Below are 21474 nucleotides of genomic sequence, written 5' to 3'. Positions count from 1 at the left end.
TGAAAGGATAAAGGGAATTGTGACAAGGATGGTCAAAAATAGGATTCAGCTTTTGTATGTCACTTTTTTTTTTGTAAGAGAAATGACTAAATGCCTGGGACTGTTTCACTCTGTCATGGGATGATCATGTGAGAATCTAAATAAATCTGTGAAACCATGAGTGCCACTGAGATAAAGCAAACTATCATCTAGCTTCTGGAGTAAGAAGCAAGGCATATGAAACAAAACTAGCAACAACCAGTTCAAATTTAACTGAAGGAAACACTTCTTCACAGAGGATGTGGTTATATTGCAGATTTCTAAAAATCTGCATGAGTCAGAATGAGATTGAAAAAATTCAGAGAATAAAAAAACCCAAACAACCAAAAAAGCTCAACCAACCAACCAATCAACCAACCAACTCCTGGGGGTTGGGGATTTTCCTTTCCTTTTCTTTCCTTGTTACTTGTGGAATTTTTTTCCATTGAGTTGCTAAGAAGCACTGATGACTGGGTGCTTGAGACAGTGAGAAGCACAAAGTCCTCTGTTTTTTTGGGAGTGTGAGAGACAACTGCTCACTTTGAAAATTTAAAAAGCTTTATTAAACCTTAAGAAAAATACAACAAAAGGACTACATAAGGAAAAAGCTGCAGCCAACTACCTGCGTGCATACCACGTGGCCAGTTTGTTTTCAAGATGGGAGTTCAGTCTTTTATACCCCTGGGGGTTGCATCAGCCAGCCCTGGCCCCTCCCAAAGTCTGTCAGTCAGCTCTTCTTTGCCATTTATCAGTGGAGATTGCTTTCTTGCAACTTGATTGGAGATCAGGTGTTGTCATGCTGCACCCCCTAAACACCAAGGTTTTCCATTCCCAGCTGTCCCAGGTAAGGGACACCTGTGCAGCCTTCTCTCTACCTGTCCTAGGCAACCCCAGCTGTCTGATGGCAACAATACAGGGTGGGAAAAGGGAACTACGGGGAGAACAGAGGACATCTAAACTACAATAACATAACTATACCTCACTAAAGTTTTTCTTAATATTCACACAATAGTTATCTTTTAATTGCGAGAGCCAATCATCTCATTATCCATCCTCAACAGGAGTTTCTCTCGGTGGGACAGAGATACCGCGAGAATGGGGGGCAGGTAAAAGATGGGGCTGGGGCAGCTGCTCTCTCGCTCTTTGGGTGTCGGAGGAAGATGGCCTGATGGTCGCTTACTTCAGGGAGAATTCACTGGCACCACTGGAGCTCAGCCCTGAGGGACCGATCACTATCTGCTTGTGTGGCCCAAGAATCCTGAACTTTTGCCTCTCCCTGCCCTGCTTGGAGCTGGGCTGCTACTGTCCTGCTCCCCACTGTTTTCTTCAGTATTGCTCTGGATTTCTTCATGCCATAAGCCTGCACCCTACTGCCTTGCCGGCATGTCCCCACAGTTCCAGCTACTGCCACGAAACTTCTGATACATCTCGCCCACCAGCCCCGGGATTTTTGCTGATTCCTGCCAACTGTGACTGCACAAAAGGGGAAAGTGCCTGCAGTCTAGAAGACTTTTACTGGGTCCCTGGTTCTGTTTGTTGTTAAGGCCATAGTTATTGTTATTTTGCTTGCCTTGTTATGCATACTAGTAAAGAACTGTTATTCCTATTCCCATATCTTTGCCTGAGAGCCCCTTAATTTCAAATTCACAATAATTCAGAGAGAGAAGGTTTACATTCTTCATTCCAAGGGAGGCTTATTCCTCCCTTGGCAGACACCTGTCTTTCAAACCAAGACACCAATCATCCAAAATACTCCCATCCCAAACAAAAAAAAAACAGCTCAAACACAACCATATCAGGATCAGTAATCTCTACAACATTAATGGAATTGAGACAAGGGAATGACTGTGCTAGCCTTCTCTTTAAAGCCCTGGCATCTCCAATCTCATGCCAGCTGATAAAGAAACTTCCCTGTCTGATCATACAGGAGCCATTCTGGCAGTCACATTTCCACCACCTCTGACTGTCACTTATGGAACCAAATCCTCTTCGGAGCTCACATATCCAGTGAGCCAGTGTATGCACCCACTACTTATATGCACACTAGACAAGATTTCCTTGCTGGCCCTGCCCCAGATGTGTTCTCAGATGTCTAGATCTTTGTCTTAGTTTGAAAGACAAGTATGTATCTGCAAATGAAGTTGTGAACCTCCCTTGTAAATGGAAAATATGAACCTCTTCCCTGCAAATTGCTATAACTTTGAAATTATGGAGCTTTCAGGACAAGATATGGGAAAAGGAATAACAGTTCTTTACAAGTATATATATGTATAACAAGGTACCCAAACAAGCACAACAGCAGCAACACCAAACAAAATCAGAAACCCAGCAACAGCTTTCTTTGGCCTGTCGGGCACTTTCCCTTTTCGTGCAGTTACGGTCACGGCCGGCAGGGGCGCTGTTGGCTCCTGGCCTGTCAGGACCGGTGCGGTGATTCCTCCGCAGCTGCAGGGGGCGCTGTGGTGTGAGCCCTGCTGCCTGCCTCTATGCAGTATGGGCTGGCAAGTGGGCAGGGGAGATAGAAAGGGCTTCCTTTACAAACTCACTGGGGCAGGTGGTCCCGGTACCGCTCTGGATGGCGAAATGGGCTGTAGTAGGAACCTTGGAGCAGTGACTGTAATGGCAGAGGGGGAAACACCTGGCGTGGCAAACCAAATGCAGCAGAAATTCTGCAGCTGTAGCAGCAGCTGTGGGGCAAGAAGGAAGGAGAGGGTGAGGGATGTGTCCCAGCAAGCTCAGCATGCTGAGGTAAAGTGTCATGAAAAAGGCAGAGGCAGGAAACAAGGGAGCTTGGCAGCAGCAGTTGTGTTTTGCAATTACTGCACACAGCTGGGAAGATGTCCTCGGGAAGGGGAAGGAGTTGGAGTCCCAGGTTTTTCTCCCTGAAGCAACTGAGTAGATGGTGACGGTCCTTTCCATTGTGATTGGGTATTCAAAAGTCCCTCTCTTACAAGCATAGGCTCACCCACTGTAAGAAAGAAGTAGTAAGGGGGCTGGACTCCCTGCTTGCAGTGAATTCTCCCTGTGGTAGCAGTGCGAGGGAGAAAGAGAGAGTGAGGAGCTGAGCCCAGCCCCTCACCTGTCAGCCAAAATCTCACAGTATCTCTGCTCTTCCCAAGAGAAAACCCCCCTGATGTTATGGATACATATTATGATATTGGCCAATCCCTGGTGGCTTCAGAGACAGATGTGCCACTGGCCAACACTGGGCCAATTAGAAATGGTGGTAACATCTCTGTGATTAACACAGAAATCAAACCAAAAAGTTTTAATCCTGGCCAGAGAAGAACAGAGTGAGAGCATGTGAGAAGAACTCTGTAGACACCAAGGTCAGTGAAGAAGGAGGAGGAGGTGGTCCAAGCATCAAGGCCCAGATTCCTCTGCAGTCTGTGGTGAAGACCATGGTGAAGCAGCTGTGCCCTCAAAGCTCAAGGAGGTCCACTGGGATGCATAGATCCTCCTGCAGCCCATGGAGTAGCCCCACACTGGAGCAGGTGGATGCCTAGAGGAGGCTGTGAGCCCACAAGAGACCCATGGAGTGAGGAGCCCTGCTCCCATGCTGGAGAAGCCTGTCCTTGAGACTGCCCTTCATGGGAGAGTGCCCCATGCTGCAGTTTGAGGGATTGCAGCTGTTGCTTGTGAGATGGATTGACGTTGGAGAAGTTCACAGAGAGCTGCCTCCTGTTGGAAGGACCCTACGGTGCAGTAGGGGAAGGACTCCTCTCCCTGAGCAGTGGGAGAAACCTTGGGTGAGGAAATGGCCATAACCCCCATTCCCTGTTTTCTTGCACCACTGGGGTAGGAGGTAGAGCTGAGAGGAAGGAGGGGTTGGGAGGAAGGTGTTTCTGAGGGTCTTGCTTTTACTTCTGTCATCCTGCTCTGATTTTGTTAGTAATAAATTCACTTCAAATCTCTAAGTTGATCCTATTTTGCCCATGATGGTATTTGATGAGTAATCTCTCCTGATCCTTATCTCAGCCTATGAACCTGTGAAATAAATTTTCTCTCCTCTGTCCAGCTGCAGAGAGCAGTGAGTGACTGGCTTTTGTGGCTGCTTGGCATCCAGCCAGTGTCAACTCACAGCACTGACAGACTCTGTGTGGATCTCTTGATGATGACACTTCCAAGCAGTGCCTGCTAAGTTGCATATCTGTCACCATGAGAGAGGCGTGGAAAGGGAATGCATCATCAGAGTCAGGAAATGCCTCACCTCTAGCTCTGAGCAGTCCATTTATTGTGCACCTTACAAATTTTCCCCACTTTAAAGAATGAAGAATTAATTCAAGTACTGAATGCAAAAGCTAGTGCCAACTCAGGGGCTTTAGGTAGCCTGAGTCCTCCCCAAAGCATCCAGCACTGTGGGGACCTGTAGACTAATCATTCTGTGTTTCCCTAGGAGGTGAGCTAAAGGAGGTGAGCTTCTACTCCACAGTCCTACCACTGACTGGGAGTATGCTTTGTCTTGTTTGCATACAAACATTGTATGCAATGTTTGCCACAGTTTGACCTCTATGCATTTACTGAGATTTACTGAAGGATTATGACCATTATTTCCTTCCTTCCAGGAAGAAAGGAAATAAATTCTCCTAAGAAATATTTAACTTCAAATTGATTGCAAGAGGGAAGGGAGAGGAACAACAAGAAGTCCATTTTTATTCTCCTTGAATTAGAAACATGAATTTTCTTCCCCTCCTACTGATTCACCACTCAGCATTCAGCTAAGATGATCACCGAAAAAGGAAAAGCAAATGAACAGTGATGTTTCTTGGGGTGTGAAATACTTTACGATTAAATAAGCTGCTGAAGACTATTGTACCAATCACCAGTGATTGGTAGCTTTTCTGCTAAGTTGCAAATGAATTCAGCACAGGACAGCATTCCAAATTGCTCTTACAAGGTTTCCTTTATTATTTTTATTTGGTTATGCTCTGACTCTCATCCAGAATTGTACTTAATGCCCTCATCTGAAGTGGTTGAAATAGCACCCCACGGCATAGCGTGACAGTGCAAGGATATTGCCTTTGGAAGCTGCTAATGGTCCATGAAAAGAAAACATCACAAAACAGGAGAGCAGTCGTTCCAAAATCATAAGAACAAAAATCTTTACATTTTTAGCTCATCACCTTCCCATTGTCAGAGGATCAAGAATGGGAAGAACATAGTTTAGAGCTGATGAGGACTTGCAGATCCAGATGGGTTACAAGACAAAGATACAATAATGAAAAAATGCTGCATTATATGAAACAAAACTGTTTAATATTTTTTATCTTTTACTTGCCTCTCAAACTTAATGTTTGTCATATAACATTATCCACAAGGTATCATTATTCCCTAGGATGGGAGAGATGGACGAGTAAAGTGTACAAATTAGTAGAAAGGGCTGTAAAAGGCCAATCAAAAAAGCCTCAGTCCTGGTTACTCTGACTTAGACAGATACTTCAGTAACCCCCAAGGACAGTGTGACACAATTCAAAAGAGGCTCTCTACCTCAATTTTTATAAGCTTAGGAGTACAAAAAACAGGGAAGGCCTAATTCCTCAGTGACTCTACCCTAGACTTACCTGCAAAATACTCCAGCAGGAGTACTACAAAGGCAAAGCAATAATCACGTGTCCAGTGCCAACAGGCAAGCTATGAGCACATATGCATTTTAAGAAGCCAGTTTGTCCTAATTCCCCCAAAGTAGTCGGTTTCCCTCACTGTGGAACACACTTGTACAGGTAAAAACAAAGAAAAATCCAATGTGACAATAATAGTGGGTCATTCATTTAATTACTCCCTCCCTACTCACAAGAGATTTTCCTTCATTTTTAGATTATTCCTGTTGTTGGAAATTATATAACTCTTTAAATTTTGAGTAACTTTAGTCATGGGTTTGTTTGTCTTTGCAAGGGGTAGGGACTGGACAGGGGAAGAAATAGAGGTTTACCTTCAAAAGACCGTTTACCATGGGTTTGAGTTTTGCTGGGTGAGGCCTGATAAGGCTCAATCCTAGGAACAAGATTCCTAAACTCTGAGAGTTTAACATCTACATGTTGGGAGTATCCAGAAGATACAGGGGGATAACTGGACATTAACAGACATTAAGCCCTGGTGTGGTAGGAGACACCTGATCAGGGAAAAGATTGATAAGAGAACCCACGAATGAGAACCAAATTAGCATTGAAGCCTAAGGAATCAATAACCAATAAGAGATCAAATACTAAATTGTATAATATAGAACCGATGAACAAGGATTTCTTTGAATTTCTTGACATATAAATATGTGCAAAGTCTGGTAAAAAAGCATGGGTGGATGGAACTATTTCCATGGCACATCCTGACCAGAATAAAATAATGCCTGGTTCTCTAACACTTAGAGGAATACTGTTGGAGGAATTTTTCTTCTTTCTGAATTTCAGTGATATTATGACCATCATAAGTTTTGGCACCTGCTTCTCCATCCCACAGACCACAATAATAATAAGGCACTAGCTAAACCCCTTCATGTTTCCTACCAGTCTACCAATTTACTCCGTGTAGGAAAAACAAATAGATACTGACTTCTTGGTCACAGAATAATAATATCAAGTTTGTGTGGAAAATCATGCTCTGAGAAGTCATTGTCCAAAGAAGACAGAGGAGTCCTGCAACTTTATTTTGGAGTCTATTTAACCTGTGTATTATTCTCTAAATTTCAAAAGTTCAGACTGTGCTCAGCTCTGCAACAAACTAATGTGGTGCGATGTTCATAAAGACCCTCACACCCGTTCTTCCAGAACGTGATTGGTCCTTTCAGATCAAGTAATTTTTGAAGCCATTGGCACCCATTTGTCCTAACGTAGTGGAGTCTTTCTGTTTGAAGCTACTTTAACATTGGTCTACCTTGCAGTGTATTTCACTACAAAGAAAAGTACAACATCCTTTCAATATAACACTTACTTAAATGACTTACTATCATAAAATTTGCCATGTTTTCTTTTCCTCTCCAAACTGCAAAATGATAAAATAATAATAACAATAATTAGAAGGAAAAAACGTTGCCACAGGAGACAGTTACATTTACTGATTTCCCAGTAGAAATTAATTCAAAACAAATTTACATTCTACACTTAAAGAAGATATAAATAATTCATGTTCTTATATCATGAGTACTCTGCATGTCATATACTGGGGTACCTGCAACTTTTCAGTTTATTGGTTTAAAATTTTAATTCAGGAAGTGATTATCATGTTATTTTGTGCTTCTGTTCCACTCTGGTAATGTAATAGTCTTCAACTGATTATGTTCAATTAAATTGTATACAGTTTTGCCATTCCTAATTTTCTAGCTTTTAATTTAATTGCTGTAGTCTTCAATTTTGCTTATGTACTATTGACTCACCTTGCTCACTGATTCTGCTCTCAGAAATAAGAAAACACTACTTCATAAAGACTGCAAAACAGGGTTTTACTCCTCTTAAACCACTTCCACATAAATGTCACTCCATCTGTTTTGGAGACCAGTGATTTCCATAACTCCTGTGAGCAGAGCCAGGCCCCATTGTTTCATTTTCTAACAACCATTCTTCATTCATATAAACACTGAACACCCTTGCCCACTAGTGCACTCCATTTTCCTTTGACAGGCCCTTCCCACAGCAGCCTGGGGTCCCACAAAAGTATCTGCTTGCTCAGTTCTACTGAGCACTGCTACCATGCAAGTTCTTGCAAAATCCCCCAAGTCACTGATGTGCTCAGAACTGCACTTTGCTGCAGAGAACAAGAAAATGCTTCACTTCTTGTAGGATCAGTGATGTGACATGGAAAGGGACCTTATTCCAGTCACTGGAGGTTTGATGTCTCAGAACAGCACAGGAGAATAGGTTTGATGCCTAAAGAAAGATGACACAAGGGAATAAGTGACCCATGGAAAGGTAGAAGATGGTGATTCAGGTTTTCCTCTGGACTTTTAAAACTTTGCATAAGCAAAAGCTTGGGGATGGTTTCCCAGCAGGATCCACAATTATTTCTGAATCTCTGCTGCCAAAAGCAGATTCCCTAAACTGTAAAACATATAAGCACTGGTCTCTTACAAATGTAATACAAGTGTTGACTGAAAAAACCAAAAAAAAACAACAAAAGAGAAGAAAAGAGAAAAATAGCTCTGCATATGCCCATCTGACCGTACGTTACAGGGAACAACATACCACTGAGGCATACAGCGAAATTGTCAGGCTTGCATTGATCTGTAACTAGTTGACATGGTTTATAGTTCAACCTTTACAGGTACTAACATTTTGCCTGTATTTTTAAGCTCTTACAGAGTGACAAGTTCTGACTGACCTGCATTCAGTAGTATTTTTCCTAAGTTGGAGAAGTTTAGCTTGTAACCTCCAAAATGAATGGGCCATTTCAAATTCCAGCTTCATTGTTCCAAGTTGAATTACTCGCATTTATCAACCGAAAGTATCCTATGCTATTGTGCTAAGTCTTGTTGTCTCTTTCTGGATTTCCATATGACTCTTGACTGGCATAAACAAATACAAATTCTTCCACCAAAGAGTTTATTTTCCTGTTTTCAAGTGTCAGTCACTACTTCCCCAGCTCTTTCTCCTATAATGAAAAAAACTAAAATTATTATTTAGTTCTACTAAGAGGAACCCTTTTTATAGGTGTCTTACAGAGAGAAAAATTTCCATCAAATAAACACCATCCTCAATTTTTATACATGGAAAGATATTTCAAAGAGTGAATATGAATAAAATCAGGAGAAAAAATTGTTAGAAAACAATTTCCAGTCATCTGAAACTACTACATTTATGGTAAATATCTTAGGAAAGCATGGTGAAAAAATTGCTTTATATCAATCAGGCACACAACTCAGAAAAAAAAAATAGATATATATGTATGTCAAAAATTGTAATCCTGCTGCACAAGTTCCCCTTATTACTAGGTGTTCAAGTTGTGCTAGACTTAGTCTTTATATATCCTCAGATTGCAATGAACTTGACTTTCCCTTTCCCCCTGTGTATATGCATGTGCTGTTACTAAAAGATCAAAGATCTATCCAAATCAAACTGGCCAATCAGATTATTATGACCAACTTTCTGTAGTGAGTGACACACTTGACTTGCTTCAGAAACCATTTATACATAAATAACCATAGATGAGGGATTTGTTAAGAAGAGTTTAGACTCACTATTCGCTGTGCTTCATAGAAGCAACAATAACTTTTGTGCACAACAACAACAGTTTCAACAATGCTAGAATCAGATCCAATATTTCCAACAAGGGTCAGTGACATGAAAGCCTGTGTCATGGCCCCTCTGTGAATGGTAAGGTCTTCCATCTAGGATGGCCAACACAAGAATAAACTGCCAGCAAAAGAATAACTTTTTTCCTTCTGTGCAGTGATGCATCTATGTCCTTCTTGAACCAAGACAGAGAGTTTGATACAGAGGGATTTTTTTCTGTAGTCAGCAGTAATGTTATTTCATTAAAATTTAATGATAGCAACATTTAATTTTTAATCTTGGAATGATGTTGAAGTCTTTAATCACTCAAAAAGAAACATTACAAGGAACCTCAAGGTGTAGTGTCCCAAAGCAACTTGAACACAGGAAAGCAAAATTTTTTTCTTGTAAGTTTCAAGCCATACTGAAGTTGAGCTGAAATTTTGTGTGCCAAATCTCAGTCTAAAGAGAGGGTGGTTTTGGCTACAATATAAGCCCTGGAGAATGGGAAGCAGTCAAGAAGGAGCATCAAATAGCATTTTACTACTGTGTGGTGGAACAAGTGGCTATGTTACAACAAAATCATTCAAAAGGACCATTTCTAGGATTAGTATTTTAATTAAAGAATACTTGCTTCTATCTTACATTCTACAACTGTCTCTTCAAATTTCTCAGACATACATAATGTAAAATCAAAGAGAAAATAGGGTCACGAATCCTAGCACACTTGAAATATAACTCAGAAACTTTGTGAGAAATATGGCAAATAAAACCAGAATTAATGATTCCATAAACATTTACTTGGAGGCAATATTAACAGGTCCATAAAGTATTTTTGGACAATAAAGAATAAATAACACCTATTATTAATGTAATGGTAAAAAAAATTATGCTTACCACACCTTTGCAATACCCTAGTTTAATACATTATTAAACAGCATCCCAGAATGGATGAATGCTGAACAGAAACTCCAGATGTAGAGATATTGCTGTGGTTTTATCAGCAGGAACATGGATAATGCTAGCCCAATCCTGATCCCAGCATAGACAGGGCCTTTGGTTTGCTCTGTTTGGGTTTTGGATGAATAATAACACTTATGCTAACTTCACGCTGGGCTTGGTGGTTTGGTCAAATCACTTTCCAGTGGGCACAAAATCTGCCTCTAATGTTTGCACCTTAGCACCTTAGCTTTCATTTTAAAGTAAATCTCTGAGATGAGACCCTCCCAATTTAGCCTTGCATGCCACTTTCTCCAGCCAAACAGTTGTACAGATTGTCCCCTGCAGGGTCTTCCACCAAGAGAAAAACAGGTCTTCTCCCAGCCATGCCAACAAATCACCCAGGAGCCTGCTCTGCACGTCCTCACTGGTTTCCCCAAATGCAGTGTCTCTTCAGCCCAAATGCAGCTGTGGAGGGAATAGTGGTTACTGGCACCATACATTAGGAACTTTCAAGGTGTGCTAGCCCACTTCTGACAGTAGAAAAACTCCCAAAGAGACACAGGGCTTTCTTCATTGCCCTTCCTCTTCTCCACCCAGTCAAGTTGCTATGGGTGAGAAATTCAGCCATACCCAGCAGGTTTCTCAAGAAAGATGAGAAATGTAGCACAGACCAGCACTGGCTGAAAATGAAGTAAAAGCCTTTTCTACTCGCTTAAATTGAAGGTGATCTTCTCACTGCAGCCCAGGTCATATTGGTTTATGAAAAGGAATTGCTGATGCAACTCTGGAGGATCAGGCAGATCCATGAAGGGTTCTTGCCCTGTCTCCAATACCCATGGCCCCCAGGTGCTTACCACATCAACATCCTTTCACTTGGGCAGCAGTACTTCAGCCTGACTGATATTTGCCTGTCCAGTGTGAAGATTTCTGTTATACACGATTGTGTCTCCCTCTAGTGACTAAATGTATTTTTGAAAGCCATTTTGAAAGCCCCAACATAATTTTTAGAGTCTGTAAAGTATGTATCTACCTATGATGTGTAGATTCAACACTCTTATCTTTCATTCCTAATTATGCACCAAGGTATGAATTTGATTTTGCTTAAAACTGTCCAAATTTTAAGAGAGTACTAAGCAAGCATGCTTAACTCTTTATTTAAAAAAAGAAGATAGTATCTGACCAGTAGGAATGATCAATATTGATTAAACATTCATGTCATTTATTTTGTACTGGCAGCTAATCTTTGTGCAATATTTAAATTCAGTCAGTGATATTTAACAGCACCTCTACTAAATTTATCACTTGTACTTATCACAGATATGAGGATCACTCTTTCTTATTTGGCAAGCTAGAAGACATCTACTCATCCTCACCAACAAAACAGTAGCCTGAATTTGGTTTAAAAGTCATAGATAAATAAAGGAAAATCATGACCAAAGTTTCATCAACTGAAAATAAGAGTGGACATGAGATGACTGAAAGCTTGAAGCTTCACTGACATTCTGGTTTTTTCTCAGCTTATCCCAAAAGCAATAATACACTTTACACAGATAATAATCCTCTAGGTCTTTTACAGAAAAGAGGAAAAGACAATGTGATTTAAAATCTACAGAAACGGATAAAGTTTGTAAGTAGGACTAATGCCCGAGGCTAGAAGTCAAGTCTGTGAGGATTCTTGCATTATTCTTACCTAATTTCAAAAAAGTGTCATACTAGTATTTTATTGGCCTGAGATATTTTTAGTTTTTAATACCAATAAAAGTCATAATATGACTGCAAAAGGTAGAAGAGAGGAGCCTTTAAAATTTTCATTACTCACTGTGTCCCTACTCTGGTTTCAAGTTTTGTTTTTCCTTCTTGGTCAGCTGCAGTTCAGTTTCTTAGCTCTATTTTGGTCCTGTTACAAAGTAAATATATAAACTTAAGTACATGACCCTCATCTCAGCATGTTTGTAGCTTCCTTTCTCATAGAATCATAGAATATGATTTTATGAATCATAGAATACTATTTCTTTATCATAGAACCTTAGAATATGCTGAGTTGGAAGGGACCCATCAGGTCATGGAGTCCATCTCTTGGCTGTAGTGTAAATATGTGAAGCAGTAGATGTTTGGGGGTTTTATCTCTGAAGGAAACAATTTCTTAATAATATTTCCTTTTCAATCATCTACATTCACTGATTTAATTTTGCAGCTCCCAAGTCATTGGCTAGAGCAATAGTATGTCCATACTAGAAAAAAAAAAAAAAAACAGGGAAAGATGAAGAAATACCACCTGTTCATAAACTGCACAAACACTGCAGCAAATCAACCGTGCTGCCAAAATCCAGCAAGTGTTGAGGTGCTCCGTCAGTAAAGTCCACCCCAGCTCCGCCTGTTACTCTGCTTCTGCGTGCCCATAGGTGGCACCAGTCCTGTTCGTAACACCTCAGTCTGTGCCTACCGATATCCCTGCAGACCTCGACTGCGGTTTCCACCCTGGTTTCTTCCGTGCTGTCGGTGGATGTGTTAATCACCAATGCTAAATACATGCAGAAGCAACTTCAGACAAGCTAAGCATGAAACACTCTTCTATCTGCCACATCACACATCACTACCTGACCATACAGCCATATCCTCGAATGATAAGGCCAAAATAGTAGCAAATAACAGTCTGAAGCATACTTCTCAGGAAAAGTGGCTTTAAAAACGTTAAGGAGTACATAACATTGGTCTTCTGGCCCTGCCTCTACCAGAGAGAAGCAGCAAACTCAGAGTCCCAAGGAAACCCATTTCAACAAAGTACACTCAAAATCTGACAAAGTGCAACATTGACTATAATTTGTGCCAAAGACCTTTGCAGATGTTAAGCACTATGCCACAGATGTTTGTTTCTCATCCCACAAGTTTCAGAACTTTGGTAAAAAGCCAAAATCATGCTGTTAAAGAAGAAAAATTAGTAGAAATCCCTAAGATTAAATTGTTAAAATATTTCATATAAATAATATTATCTCTTTTTTTGCTGTTGTTCTTAAATGTTCACACTTTAAACTATAAATTAACTAAATAATGTGATAAAATAATTGTCTTGAATTATAAAATAGTAAAAAATTTTTTCCAAAACTATCAAAAGGAAATATTTCAAGAAGACATTTTTTCCCCCAGAATTAGAGGGAGTTAGATCAGAATAGTAGGAACTGATTACAAACAGGTTCTATTGGTTTTTTCAGTGTTACTACATTTCCAGAAAAGAAAGTAAATAATTAAAATTATATCACTTATTTTTTGTCCTACTGCCTATTTCTCATAATCTGCCTATTTTGCCTTCTTTTTCTATTTATTTCTTTAAAATTTTATTTTCATTCTGAGATCCAAAATGTTGGAAAACAGATATATAATTAGATACCTCCTTCCATCCCTCTCCTCTCCAAACAGTGGTGTTTGCCTAGGCCTTACTACATCCAGAGAGAATTACAAGGAAGAATTTACTTCAGACACATGCAAAACTGCTCCAAACAGCCCAGGAACTACCTCAACTTGCTCTGTCCACCTCTAATCCTAGCACTTGAGAAAAAGCAGAGAAGAGCTGGATCAGCTCTATTATATCTATCAAGGGAAGGATTCATTTACCTAACTTTAGACACCTAAAATGAAGATGTGTGGTTGAAAGCACCCATATAGGGGGGCTTAATGCTCAGTGGAGAGTGATGATCCATCTCAGTCTGAAGTAGTTTCTGTGGGTTAAACTGTCCTCCAGAAATGTGAGTACCTAGTGAAGCAGCCCACAGAATTAGTTTATACTCAACATGTCACGTTTATCTGAATGTAAAGACCCTGCACATGTACCCTGAATGAAGAAGCTGCTTTTGGGATACAGTGCACACAAAGGTAGCTGTGTTTCTCCTTCACCTCTATCCTCGCCAGCCAGTTGTGATCTCCATGGTTAGGATTTTAAACCTTGGTCCGTCTATGTCATTGGGTGATTTGTTGCATCCTGTGATGCCCTGCCCTTTACCCTTCTCCTAAGCCACCAAGCAAAGATAAATATGTACTGCAATTGCCAGGCTTTTCTTTATAGGCCAAGAAATATTCTAAATATACCACACTGTATATACTGTACCATAACACATTCACAAATTATAAAGAATTTTCATTCAAAGAATTATAAATTATTCCTTTTGCAACATTACTGTAATTCACTTTTCAGTTAGTTTCTTTAAATTATTAGTTATTGCTCAACTTTTATTATTTAAAAAGAGGTGTTTTAACACATTTCAGCTCTGTTAAACTACCTTTTACACATGAATTAGTGTGAATTTTATTGCTGTATTTTCCCAGCTTATTAAAAAAGTGGTACTTTACAAACAAAACTGCAGGATGGATTTATTATTTGCAGTCCTTGTCCAAGCTTTCACACCTACTTAATATGGGTAAAGTGTTTAGGTTTCCAATGTAGTCCAGCCACATGACTCAAATCAAACTTGCAATTGCCTCTTTGGGATTTAAAACTATTAGAGTTGTGCTTTTATATTCTCTTTTGTTTTGCTTGAATCACTTTCTCATGTCTATGAAGTACAGCTGACACAATAAAAGTTTGATCAATGCATAACCAGTGGAATGTATATCTCTTCCAGATATGTAATACCAAGTTGAAAATCATTAATCTATGAAAATGGTCTTTTTCAGCTACCTATTCTTGGAATTAAAATCAGTTTCTGTCTTAAGGTATATGATCTGGCCTGGGACTTTCCAGTCTGAGCTTTTCAACAGTTTCTTGTAATTTGCTCTATTAAAATGAACGCTATCCTGATGTAAAGTTTCAATTGCCAGGGCAGATTTTTTTTTTTCATACTGTGAGATACTTGAATAAAATTATCTTGGTAATACAAGAATAAGCATTAGAAAAAGCCTATACAAGCAGTCTTTATTTCCTTACCAATTTAGCCTCCTTTCACGTATCATTGTCATGGATGCTATTGGATCATATTCTGAAATACTTTAGGCCTCAGAGTCATGCTTTGGGCATACATGAAATCAGCAAATTCCTGCAAAGAAATTTAAAAATTAAACATTCAATAATAAAAAATTAAATTAATTTAATTTATTGAATTCAATTAATAAAAATTAAACATTTGGCAATATGAACTGGTCTTCAAGTTCTGGGGTACATTAACCTGATAGATAATTAATTTTTGTTCCCTCAGATTGATTTATTATTCTTCTCCAGCTAAAGCCTGACTCTTCTGGAATTGATGGTGTTCTTAAATACAAACCAAGAATTCAGACTCTGGCCTTCAGGTAACATTTATGACATACTACCATTTAAAATCAAAAGTAAAAGAAAGTAAAAAACAGAGAACATGTCAGTACATACTTTTTGGTGCAAGATTTTCTAAATAATGTTGTATAAAAATATTGTAGGTATATACCAGTATAAATCTGTGGAGCCAGCTTAAACATGGTGATGTCAGATGTCATGTATTTCAGGAATTTTCACAATATTTCATGTTTTTCTCTGAAAGTTACATTTCAGGGATTAAATTTTTACATTAGCCTCAGGAGCAAGACCGCAGATAAAATGGGCAATAGTTGTGAATACATTTTGAAGCCAACATTAGCAATTCAGATCCTGGATTCCTACATCCTGTTCATGTTATATGTAGTACATCCCATAGCACTGTGTTGTTCCAGAACATGATTGACTTTGTCAGGCATGAAAACTATCCATACACCATAGCAGAAAACCTCCCACTAATATACTAAGGAATGAGCCCACCTTCATAGGAGTGAGTGGACTTCTTACACTGCCTACCCAGTAGGTTTGCTCCAACTTCATGTACAAGGCAAAGTTTGTTTGTGGAAGTATGCATAAAGATGGAATCTCTAGTACTTTAAGATGTCTCTCCTGCACACTCTTTATATATGTATTGTAAATAAGTTTATTGGAACAGAACATCAAAACTAATGTGGTCTAACTGAAAGCTACTGCTATAGTAAATTTGCCTTGTCTCAGTAGAGTGGAGGCTGTCATACTATCCAGAACCAGACTATTCTCAAATTTCTTCTTTCTGTCTTTAACTTAATTACGACATTCTGAATTCTGGAGCTTATATGCATATTTAAAAATCCAAGACTCAAATCCTGTTAATGCCTTTAAATAAATAGTTAATATCTACAGAAATGTCAAGCCTTACTCACTGTATCTTTAGCAACATGTCTTAGTTTGAAAGACACGTGTCTTCTAGGGAAGGCAGGAGCCTCCCTTGGAATGGAAAACGTGAACTCCCTCCCTCCAAATTTTTAGGATTTTGAAATTAAGGGACTCTCAGGCAGAGATACGAGAACAGGAATGACAGTTTTTTACTAGTATGTATAACAAAGCAAACAACCAATAACAATTACAGCATTAACAACGAACAGAACCACAAACCCAGCCTTCTTGGCCGCGGCACTTCCCCCTTTGGTGCAGTTACGGTCACGGCCGGCAGGGGCGCTGTTGGCTCCCGGTGGGCGGGGCAGGTGCAATGATTCCCCCGCGGCTGCAGGGGGCGCTGTGGCGTGAGCGTGAGTAGCACAGGGTAATGGCAGCTTGCCCTAGACAGGAAGGGATGGAAGAGAGGCTTTGCTTTGCAAACCCTGGGGCAGTCCATCTCGGTGCCGCAGCAGGACTTGTAGGAGCACCAAGTTGGAGCAGCAGGAATGAGCAAAAATCCTGGAGTGGTGGACGAGATGTATCAGAAACTCTGTGGCAGTAACTGGAACTGTGGGATGTCCCAGCAGGGCAGGGGGTGCAGGGCTTCGGAGAAACCCAGAGCAGTGCTGAAGAAGCAGCGGAGGTGGGGCAGCCACAACTCGGCTCCCAGCAGGGCAGGGAGAGGTGAGCTCAGGATCCCGGGCACCTGAGCAGATGGTGATAGGTCCCTCTTTTAGTGAGGTAGGTGTTAATAAGGTCCCAATTCAATGGCTGCTCTAGCAAGCAGAGTCTCACCCCACAGCAGAAGGAGCAGCTTTGGACTCGGTTATGGCAGTGGAAGCGAATTCCTTTCCCCAAGCAGCAGCTCTGACCATCCTCCTCCTCCAAAGCCCAGAGAGAGAGAAAGGTAGCAGCTGCTCCAGCTCTGTCCTTTACCTGCCCAGTTCTCCCCTCAGAGAGAAACTCCCAGAGAAGAGGAGTGCGACCAGACACTCTCCTCTTCAGAGCTTGACCACTTCTTTTGCTTCTTAAATGCTCAGTCATTAGTGCTTCCTAGCTACTTAATAGGAAATTCTGTGAGTGAAAAGGAGTAAAAGGAAAGAAACCTACACCCCCTCCTTCCGGCAAGATAACAAAATGAAGATATTTTGCATATTCAAGCATAGTCATATAGCTGATTAATACTCACTAGAATGATTTTCCATCTATCTTGTACATTGTCATCAAAAATAGGTGTAGCAAGAACATATTCCCAAGTGCAATATGTCCCCTATTTTTTTCTAGAACAAAGGATATACACAAGGTAAGAACAATGATCATTCAAGGGAAGACTGAACTGGGAGCCACTGAACTGGGAGAAAGTCCTTGGAATGTTCTGTGATATTCACTTTCAATGTATGTATTAAACAGTGAACTTCATATTTGCTAGTCAGATATGTCTAACAATTCTTCCACACTATGGAACTCTTCTTGATTGTTTCTTTAATTAAGGCTCTTAATGTGTTCATATAACTCTGGAAGACCTGACTCTACTGTAACTGGTAGTAATGTTCCTGAAATACCTCAGTGATTGAAAAAAATGGCATTATTTGGCAGATCTCAAGGAATTTTTCAAAAACACCTATTTTTTAAACTTTTACTGCTAATTGCAAGACATCATGTTCAGATGGCTTTAGGTATAGTTTTTTCTGTTCTCAACTGATTGCTCAAATCTGGCAACTTCAAACAGTAAATACCCTGGATTGCTTATCCCTTTCCAGTACTTAGGCCATAACAGTCCTCAGCCGATTTTGAAAATATATGAGGGTCTTCTTGCAACATTTACCATTTAGAGAGAAAAAAAACCCATCGTGACTTATTAGTACAGCCTCAGCATTCTTGAAAATTAATGGACATTCAGCTCCTATATCCCTGCCAGTCCTGAGAGTGTTAAGAAAACATCCAGGTCTGACGATTGGCAGACACGTCAGCAGTCACATTCCCAATGTCAGACACTTTCACTGCTGGGAGTGAAACATCTTCACAGTTGGTGGCTGCAGTGAGCCAATGGGTCGCTCACTTTACATATCCCAGTCATGCAGTCAGACCAAGTTTCCTTGGCAGTTCAACCACAGGTTTCCCAGATGTCCATAAAGCAATTTATTCCAAGCACAGTAACAGAAGATACGGCTCGAGCTGATGCCTCCGAGGAGAACTTCCAACAAAGGAACCTCCTCACAATCTGTGGGAAAGTCTTCCTCTTCTTGAGTCTTTGGCTCCTGCTGTGTCTCTCAGTGTCCATTCACCTACCTGACTAGTAGCCTTTGCACCCCTTGTTATGCAAAGGATTGGCAGTTCCATGGCCTCTTGTGTCTCTGGGCTCTCACCCAGAGCTCAGTATGCATCTTGAACTGCAGTATACAAAACAAGCTACCTGCACCAGGTGTATTGCTGAACAGAAAGTTGGACTTTGGATGTTGAAAGTGCAGATCCATGCCATGAATTCTTCTCTACCAGATCTGCCTCAAGAAGAGGTTTTTTGCATCCTGCCATTAACTGCCCATTCCCACTGCTTCCCTGTCAAAGGCTAAAATCTCTCAATTGTGACAGTACTTGTGTGTTTATATTCAAGACTACTTTTTAAAATTTTCTTTTAAAAAATTATTTCACATAAATTAAAGGATAGTTCTACTATAGCGAAGAGCTGGTGCCAGGGTAGAAAGGAAATTTCCTAAAATGATTTTTCCATCAAATGCTTTATAAAGCTGTAATATATGTTAGAAATAATTCATGCTATAAAATAATGTATTTTATAAAGACTGTGAAATCCAAACGAGTCTCTGACCACAAGCAGCCTGAGAGGCGGACATCTATTCATACTCCAAAATTCCTGGAGTCGGCCAGATAACGATCGGCATTTAGCATTTAGCCCAATAATAGACACACCCAAGGTGATGATCACCAGTATCCCAAGTCACTGGAAACTGCCTAAGAGTGATCATCGCCCTGTTGATAACATCGATCAAGATAGCCGAAGTCGCCAGAAAGGTGCGTGTGAATACATGACTTCTCAGGATTCGGTCAACACTGGCTATCAACCAGGAAACGGCGATTGTCCAGCTCTGCACAGTGAAAGAACCAACTATGAATGTGAAGAGTTACAAAAGAAACTTGGACTCCTTCAGCTCGGGCACAATAAACTGTATAAAACATCCCCACTAGAAGCGACTCTCGTGAACGGCGGGGGGGAATAGATGCGATTGAGGTCGGATCCAGGTTCACCCAGCTCTGAACCCGGGCTCGACGCTGTCTCTTTGGTTGTGGTGGTCTTGAGGACCGTATTTTGGTCATGGAAAAAGGTAAATAAATATTTTCAGATTTTTTATAATTTGGCTTTTGATTGATCATTTATAACAAAGCCTTGTAGTGTTCAATAACCAGAAATGTGGGGTTCTGTCACCCTCAGTCCTTTCTTAGCACCATCACATCCCAGCAGGGGAGGATGAGAGCTACCGAATGAAGTGCTTTTGTCACTCTGATGTATCTCATCCTCTGTATGAAAATATGTTTATCCCATCTAGCTCTTGCTATCAGTCTGAGACTTGGTTTGTTAAAGTTTAGGTCAGTTCAAACATTTGCAAAATGGTTCCCTAGTTTTGATGGTGAAAAACTTCAACATCAGAACTTCAGGCACACCTGCAAGTTGGACAATCTGTCTACAAAGCTTCTAACACAACATTCATGTAGACAGCTGCACTAAATTTCTAATTGTGCTGTTTCAAAGTAAATTACTTTCCTTTTGCAGCACAATAATTAGGGTTATTATTTATACAACACTGTCAATATTTGCAAGTACTACAGGGATACACACAGAAGACAGACTTATGGAAGGATTGTTAATTTACTTTACCAGTGACCTATAATGGTTCTTTGGCTCTTCTCTCTTTGAAGAAAGAGGTATGAGGGAAAGATGTACTATACGTCTTTCTATGATTCTTGAAATTAGACATTTGTATAAAGACCTACAGCATCATTTGTGATGCTCTACTCTCCGAAACTGCTGCTTTAATCAAGTGTAATATAGGAACCAAGGTGTACAAAGCTTGAAGGAAGATAACACATTCAGCCATGCTTGGCCTAGTATGTCTTGACTCTCACAAGAATGCCAGAGTGGCAGGTTGTGGAGGCTGAAAGTCAAACACGTAGCCATCATAAATGCTGTATGGTGGTCCATGCTCAATATACCTTTCCACCTAAACCACTGCAAAGCTTTTCTCATTCACAGCCATCATCAAAAAAGTAGAGCACAGTTGAACCTCCATTCTAGTAGTTGTCTAAACATCTGTGCTGAAGCAACCACCAGAGAAGATCTTTAAATCCCTGGTGTGAGGAATAGCTACTCACTTTTCATAGTTTAGGAAGGTTTATTAAACCTTATCTAAAATACAACAGAAGACTAAAGAAAAATATTACGGCACTGGGAGCAAAAGATTTTCCCTGCCATGTGCTCCCTCCCCCCACACAATGGAGGTTTTTCCCTTTTAACCCTTTAGCCCCTCCCAAAGTTCTGTCCATTGACCCTTCTTCACTGTCCAGTGGTGGTGATCTCTTCCTCAAATCCTGATTGGAGGTCAGGTGTTGCCATAGTGACAAGCCAACCCTCCCAGATGTCCCAACCTCAGATGTCTCTTGGTAACAACACAAGGGGGTAAAACATAACTATAAATCTATAAAACTTTTCTTAACCTATATACATGATATTTGTCTGTTAATTGTAAGAGTCAATCATTGCATTACTCCTCTATCACAATGGTAAATGTAATTATCTTGTTTTTTGGCCAGATCTTTGACTAACTAGAAACTCATCTCCCACAGGATGACAAAAGACCACTAGAAAACCTCTTGTCAACTCACATGGCTGTATGATTTGGATGAAGTTGCAAAAATCTGTGTTAGGGAGCTTCCTTCTGCCACTACCAGTATTTCTGGACCCCTCAAGGTCTTTTCCCTTGCACATGGTATACATAGATAAGACATATGACTCTGGCATGCTTAGCCATGGCAGGCATGTTCATGACTCAGAGGGAAAGCATCAATTTCAGCTTCAACTCCTTGAAATGACAACTCCTTCCCTCCATTTTGTCATGATCTTTCCTTCCTTCAGAGACT

Source organism: Ammospiza caudacuta, chromosome 1 (genome assembly GCF_027887145.1).
Source record: "Ammospiza caudacuta isolate bAmmCau1 chromosome 1, bAmmCau1.pri, whole genome shotgun sequence".
NCBI classification, from domain to species: Eukaryota; Metazoa; Chordata; class Aves; order Passeriformes; family Passerellidae; genus Ammospiza; species Ammospiza caudacuta.
This window is presented reverse-complemented; position numbering follows the sequence as displayed.